Here is a 10,550-nt window from a genome sequence, read left to right as displayed (position 1 = left end):
TCTGCTTTTTTGAAGTCCAAGGTGTGTATTTTACTACTCTCTTTTCTTCCCTTGGTCAGGATCCTGAAATCTACCATCTCATGATCACTGCTTTCCAGATTGTCACCCACCTCCACTTCCCCTATTAGTTCCTCCCTGTTTGTGAGCAGAAGGTCAAGCTGCGCACGGCCCCTGGTCGGATCCTTCAGCACCTGTGTCAAGAAGTTATCCCCAACATTATCCAAAAACTTCCTGGATTGCCTGTGTACTGCCGTATAGGTTTCCCAGCAGATGTCAGGGTGATTAAAGTCCTCCACGAGAACCAGGGCCTGCGATCTGGAAGCTTTGCTCAGTTGTCCGAAGAAAGCCTCATCTACCTCATCCACCTGATTCGGTGGCCTGTAGCAAACACCAACCACAACATCAAGGCTGTTGTTTGCTCCTTTAAACTTAACCCATAGACTCTCAACAGGTTTTTCTCCCTCTTTATACTGAAGTTCAAAGCAATTGTAGTGCTCTCTTACATATAGTGCAACTCCTTCTCCTTTTCTCCCCTGCCTGTTGTTCCTGAACAATCTATACCCTTCCATAACAGTGCTCCAGTCATGCGAGTCATCCCACCAAGTCTCTGTTATCCCAATTAAATCATATTTCTTGGTCTGGGCCAGGGCCTCCAGTTCTTCCTGTTTGTTGCCCAGGCTTCTCGCATTAGTGTACAAACACTTCAGGTAACCAGTTGATTGTCCTATCTTCTCCATTTGAAACATGGGTCCTCCTTTCTTGCCCCTTCCTCTCTGCATTTCTTCCCAGTATCCGACTTTCCCACTCTCCTCAGGGTTTTGGTCACCGTCCTCCAACGAACCTAGTTTAAAGCCCTCCTCACTAGATTTGCAAGCCTGCCCACGAAGATGCTCCTTCCTCTCTTCGTTAGGTGGATCCCATCTCTTCCTAACAATCCTTGTGCCCGGAACAGAGTCCCATGGTCAAAGAAACCGAAGCCCTCTCTGCGAAACCATCTGCGCAACCACGCATTTACATCCTCAATTCGACGATCCCTGCCCAGTCCTTTCCCTTCAACAGGGAGGATGGAGGAGAATACCACTTGCGCTCCAGATTCTTGGATCCTTCTTCCTAGCGCTACATAATCCGCAGTAACACGCTCAAGATCATTCTTGGCCGTATCATTAGTTCCCACGTGGAGAAGCAGGAAGGGGTAGCGATCCGAAGGTTTGATCAGCTTGGTAAGCCTCCCAGTGACATCCTGAATGCGAGCTCCCGGTAAGTGTGAAAGGAAGGTATTGAGGCCTACCCAGAATGTCAAATGAGCACCAGTTTAATTGTAAGTGTAAAGGAAAGGCAGCACTCTCAGATACAGGAGATAAAAATAAAAACAAAATTTGATTGGTTGACCAACAATAACCCCGCTTTTAGGGAAGTAAGTAACTCAGACAGCAGTATGCAACAAAGTGCTGATTACCCCAAATGGAGCAGACGAAAGTTTTTTGTAAGGGCAGAATGAGACACCAAAAATCTAATGTTAGCAATTGTCAGGCGAGTGGAGGAGTACTAAAATACCGAAACAGGGTATATATGGTGGGCTGAAACAGACCAAGAGCGGACGGGTTGTGAATCCAAAAAGCCAGGTCTGATCAACCAGGGTTCCCTCCCTGGCGCTGAATCTTGCTGCCGCACATAAGCTCCGAAAAGGGAACGAATACCGGTCGTAAGTTGCAACGAAAAATCCAAAGAAAGGAAAAACATAAAGAAAAGAATATCTCCTGAATCTAAGCAATGCTTCTATCTTTCTTAACGTGAGTATTATATATTTGTTAATTCTATAAATTTTTTAAAGGTAACTCAGGAGGGTATATCAGTAGGAGAAGTTATTATTTCATGTTTTTTTTAACTGTACTGTTTTTCTATTTTTTCTTTGTATATTATATTGTCTTAAAAGAATAAAAAATAATGAATTGATTTAAATGGAAAATTGATTATAAAGTAAATAGAAAAAATAAATAATCTTTGTTTGACCCTAAAAAGAAGTATTTCTCTCTCTGTGGTTTCATATCGTTTAAAGAACCAAACCCGGTTACCAAAATGGCATCACGAACAGGATTTGACGAGAGCAGAGGATGCCCTTTTGATGGGTTAAACAAAACAGAAGGTATAGGACCTCTCAACCACTGGTTATATCATAATAAGAATGAGAGTGAAGAAAACATGCTCAAAATAGGAGCAGTTCTAGCAATAGGGGAAGAAAATCATACATATATCCTACATGTAACATGTTCAGGGTTGAGATGTTTAATGGCTAATAATGATCTAGCGAAATGGGAATTAAAAGATTGCAAAATACCATTACCAGATGTAACACAAAAAACCCATCTAAAGAAACAGATTATAAAAAACTGCAAAACATATTAGAAAGAACAGCCGATATGACAGATCCGTATCGAAATGGGGGTACCCCAGAAATATTAAAATTGCCAAGTGAAACAACTGACAAGTTGATGGGAGAGGTACTAGAGGACCTTATAAGATATGCTAGAGAAAAGAAAAAATTAACTGCCAACAAATGGAATCCAAATAAAGGGGTCCGTGTACTCTGGCACTGGTTGAAGAAAGCCGGAAATACAATAACTAAATTAGAAGGCACAGTAAATACCCTACAAGCCTTATTAAAAAAAAGAAACTCAGGAGAGAGAGAAAAAGGGAAATAATGGGAAAAAAGATATAATAAAACCAACAGCCCCTCCCCCTCCTTATCCTGAATCAGTCATAAAGGAAAATCAAAAGGAAGAAAGGAAAAAAGAAAAAGGAGGTGTATATCCATGGGATATGCTAACGGAAGGAATATGCACAGGGGAATATAAATGTGAGAAGGAGATAGGAGAAAAGATTGAGGCTAGAGATGATTTGGTCAAAGCTCATCTGATAACACAAATAATATATAAACAGAGGGGAGAACTTCCGCCTGTAGCCACTATGGAATCAAGGGAAAGATCCCGAATAGAAATGAATGACTTAATAAGTCGAACCCGAAAGAGACAGGGAGAGAACCCAGTAGTGTGGGTAGGAAGGCTAGTAATGGAAAATATGAATGAATTAATTTCACAATCAGAGCTAACTATATTAACAGGAAATCCCGGATATTCAGGAGGGCTGATGAAAATGAGTTCAGCTATAGGGAATGAAGACTGGCCGTTAACTTTACCAGCCGCAGTAGCCTTATCAATAGCAGCTACAGGGCAGGGAGGAGCTGTACCAGAGGGTTGCATAAAGACGAAGGAAGTTGTTAAAGCTGCAGCTGTTGGAATTTCCTTCCTATTTTACCAACCCACAACAGCAGCCCAAGAACAGTTAACAGCAGCACAGAGAGCTGATCCTCACCAATTTAAATATATAGGGGATCCAGGTCTGATAACAATGGACAGAGTAACAGCACAAATGGTATGGCAAGGAGTAGAAAATAAGGAAGGAAACCAAAGCCTAAAATTGTGGCTAACAGCCCTAACAGGGAGCAGTGTTTGGGGAATACTGGAAACTATAAATGATTTGGAAGTAGTACGCAAACATACCCCAGCACCAACATACGAACCCCTGAGAGACACGCGTAAAACGTGCGAAAGTTTCCAAACCCCGAAGAAGGGGAAAGACCCAAACAAGGAAGAAAAAGCCATATTTGGTTTTTTGTTAGGAAATGGATACAGTAGACCAGATTTAAAAAAGATGACGCCCCAAGAACAAAAACAAGCAGCAATAGAAAAAAGATAGCAGGAATAGACAAAATTCCCTAAATCAAAAAACGAATAGCAGAGGCCCCAAACCAAGGGCCCGGAAACAATCCAAGAAAAAAAGATAATAGAATTTATATAAGTGCTGAAGTATTAAATTGGAACACTGGGAATTATGAACAATTTAAATGGTTATTAGATACAGGGGCCCAAATAACCATAATAGATGAAGCAAAAGTACCACATAGAAAAAGAAAACGTAAAATATGAGTGTCTGGACTAAATGGGGATAAAATGTATCGAACGGGGGTAATAGAAGTAAAACAGGGACAGAATGTAACAAAAACCACGGTAGTACTAGGAGAAGAGAATATACTAGGCATGGATATAATAATACAGAATCCAGCAATACGACAGAATTTAAAAGCAGTATTACCAATACAAATATCCAATGAAAAATTACATATCCCACAAATTGATGAGAATAAATTAAGGTCACAAAAGGTGAATAGTATACCAACAAAAGCAGAAGGAAAAGAACCCATTAATCAGTTATTGAAAGAGTTACTAGATCAAGGAAAAATTGAACAAGTATTACACACCCAATATAGGAGTCCAGCATGGGGGATACAGAAAAAGGAAAAGGGAAAATGGCGAATGGTAATAGATTATAGAAAAATAAATGAAGCAATACAACCAGTTGCCTTTACCACCCCCTGGGACAAACCAACTATAGAACAATATTTAAAAGAAAATGGAGAATTAAAATGGGGAGCACTAATAGATTTAAAGGATATGTTTTATAGTATACCTATCAAAGATAAAAAAGGAGCCTTAAATTTTTCAATTGGAGGAAAATACTATAGGTGGAATGTATTACCCCAAGGTTATAAAAATTCACCAGCATTAGCAACAGATGCCATGATGTATACCCTTAGTCAACGAGGTTGGGAACAAGATCCCCGAATAATATACTATGTAGATGATCTTTTAATAAGAGAAAAGACACAAGAAAAAACTGAGAAATTAAAACAAGAAGTTATAGAACACTTAACCACTCAGGGATGGCAGATAAACGAAAGAAAAGTAACTATGGCCCAAACTGAATACTCCTTTCTAGGAATTCAGGTGATGGAAAATAAAATAACAATAAGTACAACTTACCCCAATGGTGTAGGTAAGTGGTTAAAAAGCCCTCCAAAAACCCGCAAACAGCTACAGGAAGTTTTAGGCATGGTAAATTATAATAGGGCAAGTATTCAACGGTTAGGACATAAAATAAAACCCTTACTGAAATTATTAAAAGGAGGGAAAGATTTAATTAACTAGAATGAAAAAGCCCAAGCAGCCTTAATAGAGTTAAACCAGGATTTGAAATACCCCACTCTATTAAAAAGATGGGACCCTAAGGGACCCCCGATAGAATTACAAATTAACTGGAATGAAGAGTGGATAACAGGAAGTGCAACACAAGGCGAAACACAGGAAGAGGTAGACAGATGGATTTTGCAATTTAACGGACCCCAAAGACATTATGGTGAATATGGAAAATTATTATGGGTTTTAAATGAAATAAAAGATAGGTACTTTTTAATGATGAGTGTAGGTCTTACTTTACACGCTCCAAGGGTGTCAGCTTTAGCATGGCTTACCATGGAAATAATACCACCAAACTTTGAGGGCCAGAAAAATACTTGGGAAAAACTGTATTATAGCTGGCTAGTAAGTTGGTCAAATGTTAAACTGGGAAAAAATTTAGTACCCTGGGAGGCCCCAAAAGCTACACCAGGAATAACAGAAACACCCTGGATATTTACAGATGGGACCACGAAAAGGGGAAAAGCAAAGGCAGGATATTACTGTACCAAATGTGAAAACAAGTTCTTTATAGTGTTAGGGGAAAAAGTGAATGCCCAAGAAGCAGAAGTAGAAGGAGTTAGAATAGGATTACAACATGCACAAGAGAGTCACCCTAACGAACCATAAGAATTAGGCATAGATAGTATGTATTGTATAAAGACACTGTTAAAAGGGAATACAAACATTGAAACACATGCAGGGAGGAGAGAAATATGGGCCATAATTAGAAATCACGTAAGTAGCACATCAGTGAAACATATCCCTAGCCATAAAGAAGGATACAATCCTGACCACAAACAACTAGATAAAGAATTGCAAGAATTTGAAGTGTTAGTAGAAAAAAACAAAGAAAAAGGAGAAGTGGATCCATTCATAAAATGGTTACATGAATGTACAGGTCACTTTGGGATACAAAAGGAAAGAGAATGGATAAGACAATATACAGGAGGAGAATCAATAATTGGAGTAAAAGAACATGAAAAAATACATAAAGCCTGTAAAATCTGTCACAATACTAAACACATGAATCAGCTAAAATATGCCTATGGTGCATATAACCCAGAATATTATAAACCAGGAAACCACTGGCAAATAGATTTAATAGGACCATTACCAAATGCTAAACAATACCCAAAGGGAGTAATTGTAGTAGATTTGGGAAGTCGGAGTACTATAGTAATTCCTTTGAAAAAAACAAAAGCAGAACACATACTAAAAGCCTTAGAAAAAATAATGGCAGCTTGGGGACGCCCACAAATAATACAGTCAGATGGAGGCCCACCATTTGGAAGTAAAAAATTAGAACAATGGTCCATGGAAAAGGGCATAACATGGCATTTAAATCTCCTATACCATCCTCAATCCAGCAGAGTAGTAGAAAAGAAAATTGATATTTTAAAACAACATTTAAAAATAGCAACTAAGGATGGCACCTTTAAAGGTTGGCACCTAGTATTGGATACAGTTTTATTAAATGTGAATGAACATACAAGCCAATGGCCAGATATAAAACCTAAGCAGCAACCAAACTGGGAGCCCTCCTATAAGCAAGGAGAAAAAATATAGATTGTATGGCCAACGGAGGACAAGGAGAAAAGAGTGGCATTGGAAGGAACAGTAATGGAAGCTGGAAAGTTACCATTCACCTATGTAATCACAACAAAAACAAGAAAAGGATTAGCACACCATAATTGGCTAAGTAGTAGAGAATGAAATTAACAGTTACGCAAGATTATATGTTACAGGTTGTTCATCATCACTGAAAATCACGTTAATGGTGCAGGATGGACCAGCTTAGATGGTAAGTATGATCCATTACAACAAAACTGGACCTGGGTCAAAAATAACAACAACACCCAAACTAAATTAGCTAACAAACCAGCCCAGTGGCAAGTGTGTAAAATAAAATATACCACCCACTGGAAAGAGGAGGTAAATCAAACTCTAGTTATAGTTCAGGAAAATGATACCAGTTGGAATATGTCCCGCTTGTATAGTACTGAAGCTAATATGAACAATTGGGTAAACAAATCATATGATAGCACCCCCCCCCCCCCCCCCAATACAATGATAGGCATACAGGCCCCAAGCCTGGGTGTATTTGGCTTTAGCTTAACACCATTATATGGCGTCTGGCTTAATATTAGCAACTCAACAGAAACATGTGACCCATGGATCCAACCCACATTTGTAACAATTCCACTATCTGGAACAACAGCCTTAGCTACACCAGATAGTAATACAACCCTTCCAACATTAACAGTTGTAATACACCCCTCAAAATTACAACCAACAGAAACAGGAGGAGTAATAATAAAATTGCAACCAGCATATGAAAATGAAGGAAGGAATATAAAATATAGCATAAATTGCACAACATGGGGGTCACGAAGAAAGAAAAGAGGAGCATGGGATATATGGGCAACCAAAAAATTATTAAGGCAATGGGAGGAGGATGTAAAACCAGATTTGTTAGCAATTGATTCATTAAGTAAAAACATAATAGTCACCATGAAAGCTGAAATGGCAAAATTATTACATTGGGTAAATACAGCTGTAAACATATCTAATACAAATGCTGATAAAACACAAGAATGGAGTAAAAATATATCTATGTATTTAAATAATCTAAATTGTATAAGTTTGTATAGTAGTAGTAGTTTTAGAAAAAAATTATTGCAAAAAATTGAGGAAGATGAGAGAGGGATAAGTGGAAGGGCATTGGTAAAAATACCAAATACAGCACAAATAAGTCATGAAATAACATCCCATAGAATTAAAATAGGATGGGAAGCAATGGTGTACCAACAAGTAGGATATAAAGAAACAAGTGAAGTATGGGGAAGAGGAATGGTTACTACACCTGAGCGTTGGTGTAATAGTTCAGAAAAGTTCAGGATGTGTAAACCAGCATTGTTTAATGGACAGAAAGTTGTGTCCACATTAACGGGTAAAATTAATTGGTTACCAAACAAATGTAAAGAATACATAGGCTCTAACCAGACTCATTTAATTGTTTGTCATTGTAGTGACTCAATTTGGCAATTGTTAAGCAAAAAGATAATGCATAATAAATGTTATGTTGTACCAGTTAAAATGAATGTCACCGTACCTTTTTGTAATGTAAATGGACTATGGAACTTAACACAAATGGGATACAACTGCACTGGAAAAGGCAATAAGAATATTGAACAAAATACGGTGTTGTGGATCCGATTTTTAACAGGAGAAGTGAAAGCCATAACAAAACAAACTTTCCAAGACGCCCAAGTAATATTACGAGTGGAGCATTTCACAATACAAAAACTGGACTTACAAAACATAGAGGTTATAAATCTGGATGTGGAGAAATGAAATTGGAACATTTTTGTTAAAAAATGGAAAATTTATTGAACTAGCAAACAAGAATCAAACTGTAAGGAATGTGGACGAATCACCCATAACAATTGTGGACATATTAAATGATTTGGATGGAACAATTACTAAGGATATAGAAAGTGCAATAGGATGGGGAGCAAGTGTTTGGAACTTTTTATCCATGTTGATATCAGGAAAATGGTTTTGGATTGTTTGTGCAATAATAATATTAATAATTGTGATAAGAATATTATATATGTGTGGAATATTTTCCCAAAAACAAACTATAAAATATATGAAAATAAAACAAATAGAAAATGAGCAAATAGCAGATGCACAAGCACAGTGGGAAATAGAGTTATTGTAATTAAAGTGACTCATTTGACACGGGGGGATGTGAAAGGAAGGTATTGAGGCCTACCCAGAATGTCAAATGAGCACCAGTTTAATTGTAAGTGTAAAGGAAAGGCAGCACTCTCAGATACAGGAGATAAAAATAAAAACAAAATTTGATTGGTTGACCAACAATAACCCCGCTTTTAGGGAAGTAAGTAACTCAGACAGCAGTATGCAACAAAGTGCTGATTACCCCAAATGGAGCAGACGAAAGTTTTTTGTAAGGGCAGAAGGAGACAACAAAAATCTAATGTCAGCAATTGTCAGGCGAGTGGAAGAGTACCAAAATACCGAAACAGGGTATATAAGGTGGGCTGAAACAGACCAAGAGCGGACGGGTTGCGAATCCAAAAAGCCAGGTCTGATCAACCAGGGTTCCCTCCCTGGCGCTGAATCTTGCTGCCGCACATAAGCTCCGAAAGGGGAACAAATACCGGTTGTAAGTTGCAACGAAAAATCCAAAGAAAGGAAAAACATAAAGAAAAGAATATCTCCTGAATCTAAGCAATGCTTCTATCTTTCTTAACGTGAGTATTATATATTTGTTAATTCCATAAATTTTTTAAAGGTAACTCAGGAGGGTATATCAGTAGGAGAAGTTATTATTTCTTGTTTTTTTTAACTGTACTGTTTTTCTATTTTTTCTTTGTATATTATATTGTCTTAAAAGAATCAAAAATAATGAATTGATTTAAATGGAAAATTGATTATAAAGTAAATAGAAAAAATAAATAATCTTTGTTTGACCCTAAAAAGAAGCATTCCTCTCTCTGTGGTTTCAAATCCTTTAAAGAACCAAACCCGGTTACTGAAAGTAAGCAGCACATCTCTCGAGATTCCAGGTCCGGACGGCAGAGGGATGGCTCAATCCCTCTTAGGAGGGAGTCCCCGACCACCACCACCCGTCGTTTCCTTTTGGGGGTGGTGGCCGTGGAACCCCATCCGTAGGACTACGCATTCCATGCCTTCCAGTAGATGGTGTTCCCTTCTGGTTTCTTCCTTGTAAGGTCCCTTCCAGAGCTTTCAGCACTGCAGAGCCTGTGGAGAGAGCTTGAAAGCGATTGCTTACCTCTATAACATCGGGGGATTCCCGTGCTGGCCTTTTTCCCCTTCTAGAAGTTACATGCTGCCAGTTCTCTTCTTGGTCACGTACTGCCCTCTCTGGCTCTTCTGCCTGCCATGCTTGAAGGATTAAATGCTGCCTTCTATCGAGGAAGTCTTCATCCTCTCTGATCAAGTGTAGGGTCGACACTTGGGCCTCCAGTCCTCTAATTTTTTCTTCCAAAATGTCGACCAGTTTGCACTTGGTGCAGATGAAATCCGTTCTTTCTTCCGGGAGGAAGACAAACATGTTACCTGCACAGCGTGTGCCGGTAACAACAACAGACCCATCACCAACCATTGCTGCTGTCCTGGAAAAGGGATTTAAAAAGAAAGGCAAGAGAACCTCCCGCCCTTCCAAACTCCCTCTCAAAACTCCCTGCTAGCACTCACCTGTTCGCAAGCTCCTTGGTCGCTTGCCCACTGCCTTATAAAGCCCCTCCCCCTACCAAGGCTTTCATTTAGCACAGCAGCAAAGGGAGGCAGCAAGAATTCAGGCCCTCACGCCAGTGCATTGGGGACAATATGTGAGTCCTTCCATAATCATTTTCTGCTCTCAATGGGGAAGGCACCTGGGCAGGACTGGTCTGTAGCCCACATCCCTTTCAGCCCCAGGTGCAGGAG

At 39.0% G+C, this 10,550-nt stretch overlaps 1 long non-coding RNA gene across 1 annotated transcript; it reads left to right on the top strand.

The window, feature by feature from the left end:
- The first annotated feature begins 1,052 nt into the window (after positions 1 to 1,052).
- LOC142821577 (uncharacterized) lies at positions 1,053 to 9,583 on the top strand. The gene is made up of 2 exons (XR_012898300.1): positions 1,053 to 1,790; positions 6,818 to 9,583. It is a non-coding gene; the product is annotated as an uncharacterized LOC142821577 (long non-coding RNA).
- The last annotated feature ends 967 nt before the right edge of the window (positions 9,584 to 10,550 follow it).

The sequence above is a fragment of the Pelodiscus sinensis genome, chromosome 31 (genome assembly GCF_049634645.1).
Source record: "Pelodiscus sinensis isolate JC-2024 chromosome 31, ASM4963464v1, whole genome shotgun sequence".
Lineage (NCBI taxonomy): Eukaryota > Metazoa > Chordata > Testudines > Trionychidae > Pelodiscus > Pelodiscus sinensis.
The sequence above is the reverse complement of the archived record's forward strand: the minus strand, read 5'-3'. Positions and strand labels throughout refer to the sequence as shown.